Here is a 20,008-nt window from a genome sequence, read left to right on the forward strand (position 1 = left end):
TGCCACAGGTTTCTTCAAAGTCGTAATACAATAATACACGTCATATTAATCTGTGTAATTCCAGCTGACAATGAAGGTCTGAGACTTCAATATGCATTGTGATAATAAGTAATTCTTCACTGAATACGTGATGTCCTGAAGAACAGACACCACATATATAATTAAGGCAATGACGGCCGATGAACCTTTCAGTACAGATGCACACCAAGCTCAATCTTTTACGGGAATCGGCGATATGCCGTGAATAATGAGGCTAATGATCAGACAAACTCTGTCAGTAGTGTGTGGTATAAGTTCAGAATTGGGCCTGATGGGGGCTGTGCTAGGTCAGTCCATGCGCTTCTGGCGACCACTGTCTGTGGATGGCATAGTGTTCAGTGTAACTGCATAGTAAGCTGGAGACCTGGGTTCGAAACCTGGTCTACTGCAGATTTTTCCCCATTGATACAAACAATTCCCACTGACAGGTAAACATTTTAATTCCATTGTATCTTGATTCACACTGGTTGCAGAATCCAAACGGTGCCTGATTTTCGAATTTGTCTGAAAGAGTAAAAACCACATATGCAATTAAGGCGATGATAGCCAAAGATCCCTTTAGCTCAGATGTACGCCAAGCTGAATTTCTTACAGAAATCGACGAGATACTGCGAATAATCGGACTAATGAACCGATACACAACATCAGTAGTATATGGTTTAAGTTGAGAATTTGGGTCTGTTGGGGGTCGTGGTGGGGTAGTCCGTCCGGTTTTGGTGACCACTGTGTCCAGATGGCCTACTGGTCAGCGCAGCTGCTTGATAAGCATGTGACGCGAGTTCGAATCCAAATACTGCCAAATTTTCAACTTGTCCCAGTGATATGAATCAATGTCCATTAGAAGCTTATGTCTTTAATTCCTTTGTGCCTCAAGTAGTGAGTGCCTCAAGTAGTTCGATAAAATAGCTGTTATGCAGTCTGTACATGAAGCCAGCACCAAAAGAAACAATGGAGAAATTTGGATAGGGAACTGAATTTAACGGAAATAAATAAAGTCTTTGAGTTTTTCGACGACACGGTAATTCTATCAAAGACCAATTTAACAGAGTGGATAGGTCTTGGAAAGATGTCATAAGATTAACAAAGCAAAAGTAAACCAAGCATAACGGAAGTAAGTCGAATTAGATGAGACGATGCTAAGGGAATAGGTGAAGAAATGAGACACTGCAAGTAATTCAAGTGGTTTTCTATTCGGGCAGTCGGGTACCTAATGATGTGTGAAGTAGAGAGGATATAAAACATACACTGACTATAGATAAAAAGCCATTTCCGCAAACGAGAAATTTATGGATATATACTATGAATTAATGTTTTCTGAATACGATTTTGTGATGAGTGTAGCACTGGACGGAAGTGAAATATGGGCGATAAATAGATCAGTCATGAAGAAAACTTAAGCCATTGAAACTTGTTGCGACAGAAAGATGTTGAAAATAAGTGGTGAGGGGTAAAATGTGTAGAGGGAGACCAGAGGGTGAATAGAGTAAGCAGATTCAAATGCATTAAGGCTGCAATAGTTTTGCAGAAACAAAGGCTAGAGGATATAAAACATACACTGACTATAGATAAAAAGCCATTTCCGCAAACGAGAAATTTATGGACATATACTATGAATTAATCTTTTCTGAATACGATTTTGTGATGAGTGTAGCACTGGACGGAAGTGAAATATGGGCGATAAATAGATCAGTCATGAAGAAAACTTAAGCCATTGAAACTTGTTGCGACAGAAAGATGTTGAAAATAAGTGGTGAGGGGTAAAATGTGTAGAGGGAGACCAGAGGGTGAATAGAGTAAGCAGATTCAAATGCATTAAGGCTGCAATAGTTTTGCAGAAACAAAGGCTGCACAGAAAAGTACATGACACCAGTCCTCGGACTGAGGACCGCGTCAACAACACTATTCTTTAATTTATCACATAATTTATTGGAACTAACAGGTTACGCCATTCTAAATTGGTATAACGATTCCTGATACTGGCTGCAATTCCATGTCTACTTTCTCATGCATTTCTTTGTGACTGCTTTAGGAGTGTGGCACGTGCTGCATGGCCTGTCCCACGACAGAGTAGTTAGTGTATTACTGTACCTCATAGCGTCGTGAGGTTACGTATATAAATACTTTATTTCACTGTGATGTTCAGTTAATGGACTAAAACTTCAGTCCAATTCATAGCATATCACTTTTTCCCCCAAGATAGATTCGCGAAAACATTACACCAAGTTAGTCTGTCAATTTTGTGTAAGTACTGTCTGCACGATGATTATGGCAGTGTCATTACAGTTCATGTTCATTAATTGTGTCCTTATTTCTCATTATGCAGATTTCTCTTAATATTGAAATTTGTAGTTAAGACGTAGACTCTTGACATACACATATGTGAAGGTCGCACCATTCTTTATTGACACAATACCGGAGAGTCTCCATACACATCCCCAACTCATTTCTCGTAAATATTAATCATGGTTGACTGCATACAAATGAAAATGGCAAAATCAAGAAGGAGACATGTGATTACAGTGACAGTTATTCCACAGGTTAAGGACGTGAAAATGTAGGAATAATTAGAATTACAGAACTGTACATGCACTCTGACCTTGAGAATACTGTATGACGTGAAGCCACCACAAGATGCAATCAGAGCTCCTAGACGTTGTACAACGGAAATAAGGAGGACTTGCATAAGGTGCTGGGGACACACTTTCACTAGGTTTATAAGCACGTCTACAAAGCGTTAACGGCGGCTGCAGGGGCAAACTACAACCCACACAATTACATGGGTGTCATGTCAGACGAACGTGCAGGCCAGGGAAGCTGTGATACCCGTCGCTCTTCAAAGATGCCTTACACATTCCTCGCCGCATGTAGTCGGGCATTGTCCTCCTGAAATGTTGTATGTGGAGATCCTTGCAAGAGGGGCAAAGCGACGGAATACGAAACGTCCCTGATGTAGTGGTTGCCGTTCAGACTGCTGTCAAGATGGAGGAGTAGAGATAGTATGTTATAACCAATGCCGTCCCAGGCCTTCTCACTCTGACTTCGTCCGCACACTGCTCAACAACACAGTCTACCCGATTGCGTTCACCACGCCAGCTTACACGACCATCACTGTAGGACCAGTTCAAGCGGGACTAATCCGAAAACACTATGTTTCGACACTAGCAAGCCAGTGCCGGCGTTCACGTGTCCATTGCAGTCTAAAGGTTAGGTGGTTTCTGGGCTGCGGTAGCTATCGCAGTGGCATGCGTGCCATCCGTCCAGCCTTCAGCAAACGGCGTCGAATCGATGACGCAGACATGCCTATACTCCTTCAGTGCTCCAACACTGTCGCTGGAGCTGTTCTGTCGGTTGCAGCCGTGAAGAGTGTATGGCGGTCATCCGGCGCTGTCGTCACATTTTGTGTGGTCTAGTATCCGCTGATCGCTGTGTGCGAGCCCATTCTATTCATTGGCTCCACTCACACAGCACTTCCATAGCAGCGTGTTCCGTACAGCCCGCAATGTCACAGAGCGACAAATCCGTTTCAGCGAGTCAAATAATTCCAACCCATTCCAACTAATTTATCACGCTGCTGTTGCTACCAAGTTATCGTTTCCGTTTTGTTTGACAGCTCTGCACCCACTGGGTGTGGCCTAACTCTGACCTTTCCAGTCAGAAAAAAAGAGGATGTTGCGTCTATTTGCACGCCACCTCTCTGCAATGTCATTCACTCATTATCGTGCAGCTGTTATACAATTCCACCGATTTTGGACTGGTTCGACTATATCTGCTCCATGTTATAATTCTCAGAGACAGTAGTGCAGATTCACTTCGCTTCTATAGTACACTATGTGTTAAAAAGTATCCGGACAACCCCAAATGTAGTGTTAGCAGTTAGCCAACACTACGAACACTACCTGAGTGAGGAAGCCGATATGCACGCGTTAACCCACGCAGGCTAAAGATAGGTCTGAAACAGGATACGTAATGAATACTATAAAGAAAAGTACGTAGCTGCTGGAATATTTAACTTTAATCCATCATTGTTGTACATCGCTCTTGACGATACACGTGAGACTCTGTAGATACATGCAATGTTACTAATGGCGCCTTGCTAGGTCGTAGCCATTGACTCAGCTGAAGGCTATTCTAACTATCTGCTCTGCAAATGAGCGAGGCTTCGTCACTGTACATCGCTAGCGACGTCGTCCGTACAAGTGGGGCGAGTGCTAGTCAGTCTCTCGAGACCTGCCGTGTGGTGGCGCTCGGTCTGCGATCACTGACAGTGGCGACACGCGGGTCCGGCATGTACTAATGGACCGCGGCCGATTTAAAGCTACCACCTAGCAAGTGTGGTGTCTGGCGGTGACACCACACCAAAAACATACGTTTTTCATATTAACTGCATTGTGCTGCCACCTACTGCCAGGTACTCCATATCAGCAACCTCAGTAGTCATTAGAGATCGTGAGAGAGCATAATGGGGCGCTCCGCGGAACTCACAGACTTCGTACGTGGTCAGGTGTTTGGATGTCACTTGTGTCATACGTCTGTACGCGAGATTCCCATACCCCTAAACATCACTCGGTCCACTGTTTCCGATGAAATAGTGAAGTTCAGACATGGAGGGACACGCACAGCACAAAAGCGTACAGGCCGACCTCGTCTGTTGACTGACAGAGACCGCCGACAGTTGAACAGGGTCGATATGTGTAATCGGCAGACATCTATCCAGACCACCACACAGGAATTCCAAACTGCTTCAGGATCCACTGCAAGTACTATGACAGTTAGGCAGGAGGTGAGAGAACTAGGATTTCATGGTCGAGTGGCTGCTCACAAGCCACACATCACACCGGTAAATGCCAAACGACGCCTCGCTTGGTGTAAAAAGTGTGAACATTGGAACAGTGGAAAAACGTTGTGTGGAGTGACGAATCACGGTACACAATTTGGCGATCCGATGGCAGGCTGAGGATATGGCGAATGCCCGGTGAACGTCATCTGGCAGCGAGTGTAGTGCCAACAGTAAATTTCGGAGACGATGGTGTTACGGTGTGGTCGCGTTTTTCATGGAGCGGACTTGCACCTCTTGTTGTTTTGCGTGGCACTATCACAGCACAGGCCTACATTGATGTTTTAAGCACCTTCTTGCTTCCTGCTGTCGAAGATCAATTCTGGGATGGCGAATGCATCTTTCAACACGATCGAGCACCTGTTCATAATGCTCTGCGGAGCGATTATACTACAATAATATCTCTGTAATGGACTGACCTGCACAGTGTCCTGACCTGAATCCTATAGAACACCTTTGGCATGTTTTGGAACGCCGACTTCGTGTCAGGGCTCACCATCCGACATCGATAACTCTCCTCAGTGCAGCACTCTGTGAAGAATGAGCTGCCATTCCCCAAGGAACCTTCAAGCACCTGTTTGAACGTATGCCTGCGAGAGTGTAAGCTGTCATCAAGGCTAAGGATGGGCCAACACCATATTGAATTCCACCATTACCAATGGAGGGGTGCACGAACTTGTAAGTAATTTTCAGCTAGGTGTCCGGATACTTTTGATCACATAGTGTAGTTCTGTCATTACGAAAAGTAATTCCAGCGATTCTGAAAATGACAGTTCCGGAAATAAATGTGTTACTGGATTTGACTTTTATCATATGCATGACACAAGGTCTGTAACACTTGCCTCTGGACATGGATGACCTACTGACATAACCTGTCAGATCATATACACAAAGTGTATCAGAAATACACAAACGTTGCTTGCAGATTCCTCAGATCACAAGTGGAACCTGAGACTTTATAAACATACGTCAGAGTAGCCCCGTGTACCAGTTTTTGAGGTACTTTTTATAAAATTATCAAGTCAGAACCTCAAAATTTATTTAGCTTGCGGCTGTAGATTGTCACGTTTCCTTCAGAACGCGCACTTACCTGCCCTGATACCTTGCTTAGTTTATTTTACGCTGGAATGAGTCACCTGCAGCAACTCAGAAACATTTCATCTAAAGAATGAACAGTGATATACGTTTTGCAGTTGAGGTTGTAATTCACGCATTTAAATGTAAACTTAGTAATATTCCCTGCTGCTGTCTAGTTCGGGTTTATGAATGAAACGCCAAATAAACGGTTATTTTAACTGTAATCACACAGTGACGCCTCGTTAAATACCACGCAGCGCGGGCGCAGTTGAAGCGCTAGAGCGGAAGAAGGCTGCTTAACCGTGGGAACAGTCAAAATAATGTTTTGTAAATCATGTTAAAACCGAAGTGGCGTGCGTTAGTTAATTAATATTTCAGGAAAATCTCTTTATGAATTAAACAGTCCACAGTTTAGTAACAATAAAATATTCGTGTTAAGAGAAACAACTGGGGCTCTCTCTCTCTCTCAATCACTCAGGAACGTGTACGACATTGTATGAGTTCCGACACTGTCGCAACGAAGAGAAACAGCGATCCTGTATCGTTTTAACTGCCTCTAAACGCAATGCTTGAACGACAGCATCTGTCAACTGATCATTGATTTACATCTATGAAAGTCTTCTTCAGGTCAGTTTTGTGATGAAAAGTATAAATATGAAAGAGAGTGCAGTGTAAGCCACGTAACATATTATTACACCAGACAATGCTGCCATACGTATTAAACATAGGCTAGATCGGTATACCTGAATGTCAATATGAAGACGTATGACAGTCTTTCTTGAGACACTGTCTTGTTCACGCTTCCGCATTCGTCTGGCACATTAGTCGGTATTAGGCGTCGCAGTGTGGTTAGGCGTGTGACTTAATCATGTTTAGAGTCAGGTCGAAAAGTATTGTAAATGTAATTCGATGATATCCGAACAAGGTTGTCAGCCGTTCCCTGTTGTAAGTGATTTCGTGTATTTGATAATTACAATAATTATTCCGGTTGGTCATTCTTTTGGGTGCTACGTCTCCGAACCACAGTACTGTGAATCGCGCTACTTGCTTTGTTAATGGACAATCCATTTATGTTTGAGTTCGTCTTATTTAAACTGAAGGCCAAGTCAACAGCTAAAGGAACTGAAATAATACAGCGTGTGTATTCCTAAAGAACAGTGTGATCTTCCAGAAGCTGCTTTGTTTAAACGAGCCAATACTAACTACAGCTCCGATCCAGCGGCAATATCAAACACTGGACGTTAGTTGTTTGTTGTACCGATACGATTAACATCGTTGTTATCTATATAAAAAGGCTAACTCGGTTCATAGTGAAAGCAGTCCAGTTGCAGGTTGCCTATCTAACGGCTTCCAGGGGCACCATAAATTACATTTTCAGTAGTGCATATAATTACTGGCCGAATTTAAGAACTGAAAAGGCGATTATAATCTGGTCATTATGAGGGACAATCTTACGTCGAAGTTTTATACACTACCTCATGTTTTAAAGTTAGAAACTGCATATATATCTTGAGCAAGACTTACTCACGGAGCGCAAATTGCCCAGACTATATTCATCCAATATTCGAGAATACGAGAACTTAATGACTTCCATCAAACATTACACATCATTACAAAACTTTTCTTAGCATTTTCTCGCTGAAACTCCCAAGGAAATAATGAAAGAAAAAAAAAGGCTTGCTGCATTTCCACCATTCATGCCGCGAAACTTCAGCCTCAGGTATGACATTTTAACTAATTACTCCTTTACTACTAACTCTTTTCGCTACATAATTTGCAGACAGTATCCACATATACCAATGAATGTAACTCCAAAATAATGTCAGTGTGTGGTATGTACTTCAGATGATATGACGTCATAAACACTGAGATGCGTAAAAAACTATCTCTGGCTTGAACCTGAACGCATACTGCCCAGAGTATAAACGTCCAGTGTCTGATAATACGAGCACTTCGCCACAAACGAACTCTAAGTGGGGAACGTTCATGAAAATTGCATATTTTTTATGACATGCTCCAAATCCCAATCTAAAACGTTGAAGATACGGCAATGGAACTGTGCACGATGCTTTACATAAAATTAAGAAATTTACTGATAAGATCCTTGGATTATGCATATTTAACTTTTTTATGCAATTTAAAAATATTATTTTCAAAAACTAATATATGAGACTTTTTGTCTGAAACTATTTAAGAGATTTCTAAAAAAATTTCTCTGCTTAAGCTCTTTACAAATAGAAAGCTATTATCATGAGGCTTTTTGAATATATGCAATATAAGAATTTTCATAATATTTTAATTATAATTCCGTAAGTATAACATAAAATTCATGGAAAATTACAAACACTTAGCTCCCCATAGCACAACTTACGCTGAGAATTTAAAAATTTCCGTATTTACTCTTGAGACAAAATTTACTGTGGTTACAGAAATAAGTATACAAAATATCATAGTTCTAGCCTTCATATCTATAGGGGAAAAGGTAGGTAAACCTTAAAAAATATAATTTTCAGGAAACGCAATTTGAAACTTAACCTCACATTTTATCTTCTGTCACCTCTTCAGCCTCAGATTTTTACTCAGCGTCCTCTTTCCTTTCAAGGCTTCTCTTGTTTTTTTTCTGCCTTCTTTCCTCTACCACATCGTCAAATGACTTTTCAGCTGCAGGGAGGCGTTATAGATCTATTTTTCTCACGATGTATCAAGTGAAATTTCCTATTTTAAAACATACTCTCTCTAATACCTTTATCCGATGTACGTTACCATAATTAAATACAAAAAGTATGCTGCAGTACTGACAAGTGTCGCAGAAAAAAATGTGATTCTTAATAACACGCAGGATCCAATTTCGAAGCCTCTCATTGTCGATGTAGGTGTTGTTATTTATTTGAGCCTGTATATATTCACACTTGCTGATGTGGCACAGATGACGAATGAGATATTGATCTGTTGACACCATATGGAAATACGTAACCTATACTCAAGTTTCCTGTATAGTCTTTCTACAGGTGGCATAACTGAATGATGAAAGAATCGAATACTTGTTTTCGTCAGTATCACAAGGTGAAACAATGATTTCCTCTTCATAAACAAAGCAGCTGGTTTATTTTTGTTTCTAAGATACGGAACACTGTTACAGATTTTCTGTAATACCAAAGACCGTATATCAGAGCCTTCTATGTATATCCCATGCAAGTTTTCTTGAAAATAATCTACGAAATCGTCGTCTACAGTGCTGGCATTGAAGTGTTGCTTCAAAAAGTAGGCATGGCAGGAAGGTTGCATCACACATTTAATTATTTTTCAGGCAGTTCGGAAGCGATTTCATCATTGAAACTTGTTGTCCATGAGTTATACTAATAAATAAAAAAATAGACTCTAAACTGAGGTTTTCAGTCAGTTTCATGAACGTTCCTCAATAAATATAATTTCAAACATTTTCCACACTTTTTCTCGCATACGTGCTTAACGTAATATGTTTAACACGTTAACTCAGACCTTTGAAGCAAATTCATATGTAGGAGTTCGATTCAATAATGAAACGGGTGTTGGGGGTCATTGGAAACATCTAATTCACCTAGCAAGCCATGTGTTTATTTAGAAAGATGGAAAAATTAACACAGTTGGAATTATCGCTGGTGTCCCTTACTGGGGTGTTGCAGAAGTGGGCAAGTCTATATCAGCACGTTTTTTTATATCAGTCTATGAAAAGTCATATCGAGTACTTTGGATCTTTCACGGCAATACCCACTGTACGTGGTGTTTCAGAAGTGATGGTCAATAATTGTCACATGGGAGGTACAGGGCGACAGTAGATAAAAAGCTACAATAAACATGGGTCCACAAATTAACCATTCTCGAGATAAAACACATTTTCTGTTGCGGTTCATCAGTGTCTAGGATCACATTGCCTCTCTAAACGTTAAAACAGGTGTTCGAAATGTTGTCCACGTATCTGGATGCAACAATGAAGTCGTCTCTGAAATGGATTGCGAATCCTGTCAGGCAGTCCTGAGGAATTCTGTAGGTGCTGGAAGGCTGCTTCAGTCCGCAGGTGTAATTAATGAAGAGAGTTGACCCCGGTTGCGTAGCCCAGGCTTTTGATATGACGCCACACACGGAAATCTATAGGTTTTAAATCCGGAGACCTCGGAGGCCATGGCACAGGCCCTCCTCTACCCATCCGATGTTGACTATACTGAATTAGAAGCCATCGCACTCGTAAATGAAGAAGTGCTAAAGCACCGTCATGCATGAACCACATGTTCAGGCGTTGGTTCAGTGGAACATACTCTTGTACATCTGGAAGTACATTCCGCAGAAATCGCATGTACTGCTGTCCAATAGTGTCTGTGGTAGGAAGAGTGGTCCATCTATGAGCACTCCTGCCCATACATTCAACGAATAACGCTGCTGATGTCGTGACACGTGCGTTTCATTAGGATTGACATCGGCCCAAATGTGACAGTTACAGTAGTTAAAAATACCTTCAAGGGTACATCCAGCCTCATCTGTAAAAAGAATATTGCTTACAAACAAGGGACTCAGGGTACACTGATTTTGCACCCATTGGCAGAAATCCTCTCTAGGAGAGATGTCCGAATTGTTTAGGGCTTGCAGTCATTGAATGTGGATAGAATACTTTCTGATGTAAAATCCGTCACACACTGCTGTGACTCAGGAAACGCTCTTGTGTAACAAACCTCCTTGTTGAAGCGGTCGGACGTTCGTGTAAAATGGGTAACACCCCTTCTTCAACATCGGGTGTTATGGATCGGGTCGACCTTTTCATACATGGTGTGTGAAACTAACGGTTTCTCTTGGGCGCTGATGTAACCGATTAAATGTACGCCTGTCGGGTGCCTGCGAAGAGGAACAGCTTCTTCAGCAATCCTGCATCTTCAAGGATACTGCCTTCCGCTTTGCCGTACATGAAGTGCCTGTCAGAGTACTCTTCATTGGTGTAACATCTGTCCACAGCGGCATCACGTTCGGGGCTGATTTTGAGGCCGTAAGATCATCGAACGATGTATCGGAAGAACATACGATCATTTTGGTTGCATACTCGGAAAGTGATCCACTAAGCCTCTAGGTCTTCATTCTGAATAGCAAGCTAGCATCACGAATGAACGACACCTATATTACCTTCATCAATCACTTGGCAGAATTTTACACTCAGGCATTTGGAGCAAACGTTAGTTAAGAACAGAGATATTTTACTTGACAGAATTTCCTACAATCTTCGAAATTTTCTCCTCTAGTTCAGTAATTTAAACAGACTTTCTCGATAATCTCAAAAAGAATTATTCTACTTTTAAGTAATTGAAAAGTATAACATTATTTTCTGTTACGAAGTAACGTTTTCGACCTGGGTTTAGTCCTACAAGTTTACTCTTTTGCACGTACTGTTTTGTTCAGCGAATGATCGACAAGCCCTTGCGCTAATTTCAGTATTGTTGACAATTTTACCATAGGATACATATAAAGCTAAAGTATTTATGAATGCAGCTAATCCCCACCATCACAATCGCAAGGTCCTGTCGCTTGTATACTAGGTGAAGTTGCATAGTTTAGGTTTTTATGACTGTTTCCGGTAAATGAAATAGTTGTGCCGAAAAATTTATCACTGTACATATCATATTACTAAATGCTAACAGCTTGATAAATTGTTAACTATCTAAGAACGTAATTGTTCTTCAATTACAGCCGATATGTGGTATTGGGTCAGTGATATGCTTTTGTTCTGTCTATACAGAATTACTCACATCCTGAAGTGATCGCTTCTTGTTATAAGGTCATTCTTTATTGTAATTAGTCTTCACGAGTTTGCCAGCGGATCTTGTTGTGCAAACCCGTGAAGACTCTTTACAACACATCCACCGGGAAAACTTGAAGAGTCACATCATTCTTTATTATTTAGTCCTACACAATTTATGAATAGAACAGAATTGTTTCCATTTGTAACATACATGAAACTCTTAGTTTGGTTACCCCCACATTTCAGGAAAAAACGATATGTTCTGCACCAAACTGGTTTTTGCGTCGTACGTGTGCCGTGGTACGGTTTCTCACATCTAAAATCCCTGTTTCATGTCGATACATGGATACACCACGGCCACAACTGAAGGAAACAGCGGGAAACGCCAGCATTACCATCTCCTGGAAACATCTTTCCTCTACATTAAGCACTGTTTCCAGAAATATTGCTTCCGACTTCAGTTTGTGGCTGTCTTTATACGGCCCATTACGGAGGAAGTACGTTGATATTTTCTTTCCTTTTTTGGCTAAAGCGATGGCAGCGAGGAGTCCGTGCTCGGGTTTCCTTGTGAGTAGCTGCTAACACTTTCTGTGTTTGCGAGAAAATGCTAAACGCCCTTTGCTCGAAAACACAAGGGTTCTCAAACTTACCACGCCTTGTAAGACATTTTGAGTTGATATAGCACGGCCAAAGTGACATTCAGTTCCTGCCTAGACGGAAATTAATTTCACTAAGTCGGGTGAGAACAGATTCTAAGGTTTAGTGGTTTCTGTCACGGACACAGTGTATTTTCATGTTTTCTATATTCCTTAGGTAGCAGACCTATTTGCACCAGCATGTCCAACACGAACGTTATCAAATTTCACCGTTCGCCGTTATCTGTCGTTTTATAACATTTACAACGACAGATTTACATGTTCATACTAAAAGGTTCCTAGAACTAACATTTCCTGAGTTCCATTGTCTGCTTCTTTGCTGTGGTGATTCAACTTCCATGCTACATGATAGAATAAGGAAGATGCTCTCCTCGATAAACGAAACATAAGAGTTATACCTGTTCGTCCCACGGATTAATGAAAATTTTCTTGATGCGTATATGTTGGTTACTATCACTGAACCGTAAACCTGCTGTTGTTGTTGTGGTCTTCAGTCCATAGACTGGTTTGATGCAGCTCTCCATCCTACTCTACCATGTGCAAGCGTCTTCATCTTCCAGTAACTAATGCAGCCTACATCCTTCTGAATCTGTTTAGTGTATCCATCTCTTGGTCTCCCTCTACGATTTTTACCTTCCACGCTGATCTCCGATACCAAACTGAGGATCCCTTGATGCCTCAGAATATGCCCTACCAACCGACACCTTATTATAGTCAAGTTGTACCAGAAATATCCCTTCTCTCCAATTCTATTCAATACATTCTCATTAGTTATGTGACCTACCCACCTAATCTTCAGAATTCTTCTATAGCACTACATTTCGAAAGCTTCTTTTCTCTTCTTGTTTAAGGTATTTATCGTCCACTTTTCACTTCCATACATGGCTACATTCCATACAAATACTTTCATACACGACTTCCTGACACTTAAATCTATGCTCGATGTTAACAAATTTCTCTTCTTCAGAAACGCTTTCCTGGCCCTTACCAGTCTACATTTTACATCCTCTTTACTTCGACCGTCATCAGTTATTTTGCTCTCCTAATAGCAAAAATCATTTACGACTTTAAGCCTCTCATTTCCTAATCTAATTCCCCGCAGCATCACCCGATTTAATTCGACTACATTCCATCATCCTCGTTTTCCATTTGTTGATGTTCATCTTATACCATCCTTTGAAGATATTGTCCATTCCGTTCAGCTGCTCTTCCGGGTCCTTTGCTGTCTCTGACAGAATTACAATGTCATCGGCGAACCTCAAAGTTTTTATTTCATCGCCATGGTTTTAATTAATACTTTGAACTTTTCTTTTGCTGTCCTTACCGCTTGCTCAATATAGAGATTGAATAACATCGGGGATCGGCTACAACCCTGTATCACTTCCTTCCCAACCACTGCTTCCCTTTCATGCCCCTCGAGTCTTATAACTACCTCCTCGTTTCTGTAAAAATTGTAAATAGCCTTTCGCTCCCTGTATTTTACCCCTGCCACCTTCAGAATTTGAGAGAGAGTATTCCAGTCAACATTGTCAAAAGCTTTCTCTAAGTCTATAAATGCTAGAAATGTAGGTTTGCCTTTCCTTAATCTATCTTCTAAGATAAGTCGTAGGGTCAATATTGCCTCACGTGTTCCAAAATTTCTATTGAATCGAAACTGATCTTCCCCGTGGTTGGCTTCTAGCAGCTTTTCCATTCGTCTGTAAAGAATTGGTGTTAGTATTTTGAAGCCGTGGCTTATTAAACTGATGTTTCGGTAATTTTCACATCTGTCGGCACCTTCTTTCTTTGCAGTTGGAATTACTATATTCTTCTTGAGGTATGAGGGTATTTCGCCTGTCTCATTCATCTTGCTCACTAGATGGTATAGTTTTGTTAGGCCTGGCTCTCCCAAGGCTGTCAGTAGTTCCAATGGAATGTTGACTACTCCCGGGGCCTTGTTTCGTCTTTCAGTGCTCTGTCAAACTCATCACGCGGTATCATATCTCCCATTTCATCGTCATCTACATCCTCTTCCATTTCCATAATATTGTCCGCAAGAACATCGACCTTATATAGAACCTCTATATACTCCCTCCACATCTCTGTTTCCCTTCTATGCTTAGCATTGGTTTTCCATCTGAACTCTTTGATATTCATACAAGTGCTTCTATTTTCTCCAAATGTCCTTTTAATTTTCCTGTAGGCAGTATCTATCTTACCCCTAGTGATACGCGCCTCTACGCCCTTACATTTGTCCTCTAGCCATCCCTACTTAGCCATTTTGCACTTCCTGTCGATCTCATTTTTGAGACGTTTGTACTCCTTTTTGCTTGCTTCATTTACAGCATTTTTGTATTTTCTCCTTTCACCAATTAATTTCAATATCTCTTCTGTTACCCAAAGATATATACTAGCCCTCGTCTTTTTACCTATGTGATCCTCTGCTGCCTTCACTATTTCATCTCTCAAAGCTACCCATTCTTCTTCTACTGTATTTCTTTGCCCCATTCTTGTCAATCGTTCCATAGTGCTCTCCCTGAAACTCTCTACAACCTCTGGCTCTTTCAGTTTATCGAGGTCCCATTTCCTTAAATTCCCACATTTTTCTAGTGTCTTCAGTTTTAATCTACAGTTAATAACCAATAGATTGTGGTCTGAGTCCACATCTGCCCCTGGAAATGTCTTACAATTTAAAACCCAATTCCAGAATCTTTGTCTTACCATTATATAATCTATCTGAAACCTTCTACTATCTCCAGGCTTCTCCCATGTATACAGCCCCCTTTCATGATTCTTCAACCAAGTGTTAGCTATGATTCATTTATGCTCTGTGCAGAATTCTACCGAACGGCTTCCTCTTTCATTCCCTCCTCCCATTCCATATTCACCTACTACGTTTCATTCTCTTCTTTTTCCTACTATCGAGTTCCAGTCACCCATGACTACTAAATCTCCGTCACCCTTCACTATCTGAATAATTTCTTTTATCTCATCATACGTTTCATCAATCTCTTCGTCATCTGCTGAGCTAGTTGGAATATAAACTTGTACTACTGTGGTAGGCGTGGGATTCGTACCTATCTTGGCAACAATAATGCGTTCGCTATGCTGTTTGTAGTAGCTCACCCGCATTCCTGTTTTCGTAGTCATTATTAAACCTACTCCTGCACTACCTCTATTTGATTTTGTATTTATAACCCTGTATTCACTTGACCAGAAGTCTTGTTTCTCCTGTCACCGGACTTCAGTAATTCCCACTATATCTAGCTTTAAACTATCCATTTTCCTTCTTAAATTTGCTAACCTACCTGTCCGATTAAGAGATCTGACATTCCACTCTCCGATCCGTAGAACGCCAGTTTTATTTCTCCTGATAACAATGTCCTCCTGATTAGTCCCCGCCCGGAGATCCGAATGGGGGACTATTTTACCTCCGGAATATTTTACCCAAGAGGACGCCATCATCATTTAACCATACAGTAAAGCTGCATGTCCTTGGGAAGAATCACAGCTGAAATTTCCCCTTGCTTTCAGCCGTTCGCAGTACCAGCACAGCAAGGCCGTTTTGGTCAGTGTTACAAGGCAAGGTCAGTCAATCATCCAGACTGTTGCTCCTGGAACTACTGAAAAGGTTACTGCCCCTTTTCAGGAACCACACTTTTGTGTGGCCTCTATACAGATATCCCTCCATTGTGGTTGCCCCTACGGTACAGCTATCTGTATCGCTGAAGCACGCAAGCCTACCCACCAACGGCAAGGTCCATGGTTCATTGGTGGGTGGGTGGGTGGGGGTGGGGGGTGGACCGTTAACCTAATAAAGAGTAATGCATCATGGCACCACGCTGCCTATGCGAACTTCTTCTTTCTAGCTGATTACAACTCTTCACTGCGTGTGTTTGAATGAACCCCGTGTGGCAGTCGGATGGCTGGATAACAGGTCCATTGTGTGTCTCGGGTGATCGGCACTACAATACCGGTAATAACACACGTGTAACAATCGAAACTACCAGTACTGCCACGTGGCGAGATGCGCACTTGTGTGATCGCACGAATCTGGGAAAAAGCACCCGTCGAACAGATATTAATAAGCAATCAGTCAGATGACCCAGCCAGGTCCCTTCTAAAGGGAAAAACCCACTAGTGTATCCGTAATTTCCCTATCAAATTTTAATTACAGAAACTTGAAAATTCACTCGCAGATGAAACCTTAATGAAATTTTTGAGAGAAAAGGAAGTTCGTGATAATTTTTCCTAACATTCCGACGAAACAAAAGCTGTGAACAGTTTCGAGCTGCCGTCATTTTGAGAGGAGTAGCTAACGTGCTGAAACTAGAGATAGCTATTAAAAAACCACTCCAGTTTAAATAGTCTTTCTTCATCCTTATGGCGGCGTAGGGATACAGTGCAAAGCGCCTTTCCCACGGTTTAAACTAAGCAGAAAACGTCTGAGGACCAAAAGACGTGTAAGTGCCTACGACTCAAAAAATATGCTTTGACGCCTTCCCTCCCATGTAGTTGGTAACGGCTTTGTTGTTGATTCTTTTTTTAAGTTGTCAGCTTACACGGGAATGGCGAAAACTGAGTCGTATAAAGTCTGACCGTCCCCATGTTTCCACATTGCATTTAGAGCTTCGAAACAGACCAGCAAGATCACTCGTGAACGCACGCTCTTTCGCTCGCTGGACGAGAGCGAATATCCTCTGCTACCACCAGGAGCAAACGGCGCCACTCATGTGGTAAGATTCACCAGAAACCCCCCAGTATCACCTTGATCTAGTCTGTTTGTTCAGTGCTCTCTCTCCGACTCGGTTATAGTTTTGTTTACTTAGCTATGGTTTCAATACAAATGTACCGTCTAGTTCAACATTTTGTAGCGTCAGTGATGAATGGTCTCGTCTAAGTCAGCGAACGTACAAAGTTTTGGTTTCTACGTGTTTCTGGTACTTTTCATTTGTGCTATTCTCCACACTGCAAGGTGAAGCGTTGCCAACACCCTTTACCTCTTAATTCTGGAGACATTTATAAGGCCCTGGTTCGCCCGATTCTTGAGTAGTGTTCATCTATCTGGAGTCCCTATCAGGTAGGATTGACAGAGGTGATAGAGATGATCCAACGAAGAGCTGCGCGTTTCGTCACGGAATTATTTAGCTTGCGAGAGAGTGTTACGTAGATGCTAAACAAACTCAACTAGCAGAAACTTCCTGGCGGATTAAAACTGTATGCCGGACCGAGACTCGGACTCGGGACCTTAGCCTTTCGCGGGCAAGTGCTCTACCAACTGAGCTACCCTAATACGACTCACGCCCCACCCTCACAGCTTTACTTCTGCCAGTATCTCGTCTCCTGCCTTCCAAACTTTACAGAAGCTCTCCTGCGAACCTTGCAGAACTAGCAGCCCTGAAAGGAAAGGATATTGTGGAGACATGGCTTAGCCACAGCCTGGGGGATCTCTGTCAACTAGCAGACGTTACAAGAGAGGCGTTGTGCATACAGAGAGATTTACTAATGAAATTTCGGGACAATACTTTTCAGGAGTCGTCCCACATACATCTCGCGTATTGACCACGAGGAGAAAACTGAAGAAATCAGAAACAATACAGAGGCTTACCGACAATCATTCTTCCCATGCACTATTCCCGAGTGTAATAGGGTTGCTGCCACCACATTCCACACGCCACACGCCATTAGGCGGCCGTCCGCAGCTCGTGGTCGTGCGGTAGCGTTCTCGCTACCCGCGCCCGTGTTCCCGGTTTCGATTCCCGGCGGGGTCAGGGATTTTGTCTGCCTTGTGTTGACTGGGTGTTGTGTGATGTCCTTAGGTTAGTTAGGTTTAAGTAGTTCTAAGTTCTAGGGAACTGATGACCATAGATGTTAAGTCCCATAGTGCTCAGAGCCATTTGCACCATTAGGCGGCCTGCGGAGTATGATGTCGATGTAGATGTAGATAATCAATTTAAAACTCCGGTGGTCATATACAGACTCCTCAACATCACAGTTATGCAGTTCATCTCCTATTTCAATTTTCCTTCATGTCAGGTAAGGTTCATTGGAACTGTCAATTCACACATCACACCCTCAGACTTACGATATCCCCTTGTGATCAAAGGCCTACAACTGACTTGCCCATATCCAACATTGTAGCTCCTGCATTCGGTTTAAACTAATCTACTCATCTCACAGTAGTTCGCAACGTCGGTTGTATCTTATCTCTAGGAATGCCACAGACAGTCTGCTTATTCTGTGTTACGCAATTCAGTCCCCTGTGGGTGTATCTCTCCCACCGTAAATTCGTGTGCATTACACTAATGACTACGTCTTCGACAACGGTCTATTCATAAGTCATCTACGGTTTTCCATTCACATGTATTAATTCCTCAAATGCATTTTGTAGTTACTCGTGAGCAAACCTCCTCCTTGTCTTTTTTTCTTTTTACTGTTTCTGCGCAAATATTCCAAGTTTGATGGCTACTATTCGCTACAGGTAATTTACCCTAGCTGCTATACTTCGTATTTCCCATATACCGGAAGCTTAGTATTGAAAGCATTACTTAGTTTAGCAAAAGCACTCAAGGCATCTTTTACTCTTCTGTTTACTAATTCCCTGTCCGTCTCGTTGTAACTAAGTATTGAAACACAAGAACTGGTTTTCTCAGTTTATTCTTAATGTGAAATTTTTCACATTATTCCTTGTACTTACAGTGACGGATATTCAAACTTCTTTCAAAATGTTTAACATTGGAATTTTCCTAACAACTGTGCAGTTTAGAGGTCATTTTACTTTATTTTCGCTATCAATTTCGGCAGATTACTGTCGCATCTTCAGGCCCCATATGCGCCTCTCAAAAATAATCGATACTGGCATTCTGGGGCCATACATTACTGATGTCGTGAATTCTCAAAGTTGTTCTCAGAAGTTCTTCCATACTTTGTGGAAATTTCCCTTGCTAGGGACAAATCGTAAAATGCAAACACAGAAAGGTATTCATACACCAGATAAGCAAAATGAAACTGGCCTGGAAAATATATCATGCAATGTAAGGTAGGCAACCTGGCTTACGGCTTCTTCATCGAAAGCGGCTGTTCCGAGTTGCGTTGGCTCTCTTAAGGGGCATGAAATATTTTCGAGGCCAACTTTATATTGGTCACCTCGTCCGTTGCGATGACACATATTGCTCCTTCGTTCTTTGTTACGCTGAGGAATCGACCACTACAGATGATGTAAATAGTTTAATTAGGAAATCTTCTTACCAGATTTCTCTTGCATTCCAGAATTTATCTTTGTCCCGATATGAAACCTATTGGAAGCTGGGGCAATGAAGCGTATGTTATTCATTCTAGTGATATAGGCTGAACCCGTCCCCTGTTGCCCAGTCTTGTAGTCTAGCTTACCGGCAGTGATGAGATATCACCCCGCAATCATCTTAACTGGTGACAGCATGGACAGAATCCCTTAAGACTATCGTCTGCAGATAAGACTGATCGCTCACAAGAACGTTAGTCATATTACATAATGCTATGCATGATGTACCGAATACAAATTCACTGACTAATATTTTAAAAAGAGGCAGCTTGCAAATCTGGAACCAACATTTTAAGTGACGCAATACACGGGAAAGTTAGGCAACTGAGCGTGTTCCCACACAGCACAAGCAGTTATATAACAGC

This window comes from Schistocerca serialis, chromosome 1 (assembly GCF_023864345.2).
Source record: "Schistocerca serialis cubense isolate TAMUIC-IGC-003099 chromosome 1, iqSchSeri2.2, whole genome shotgun sequence".
NCBI classification, from domain to species: Eukaryota; Metazoa; Arthropoda; class Insecta; order Orthoptera; family Acrididae; genus Schistocerca; species Schistocerca serialis.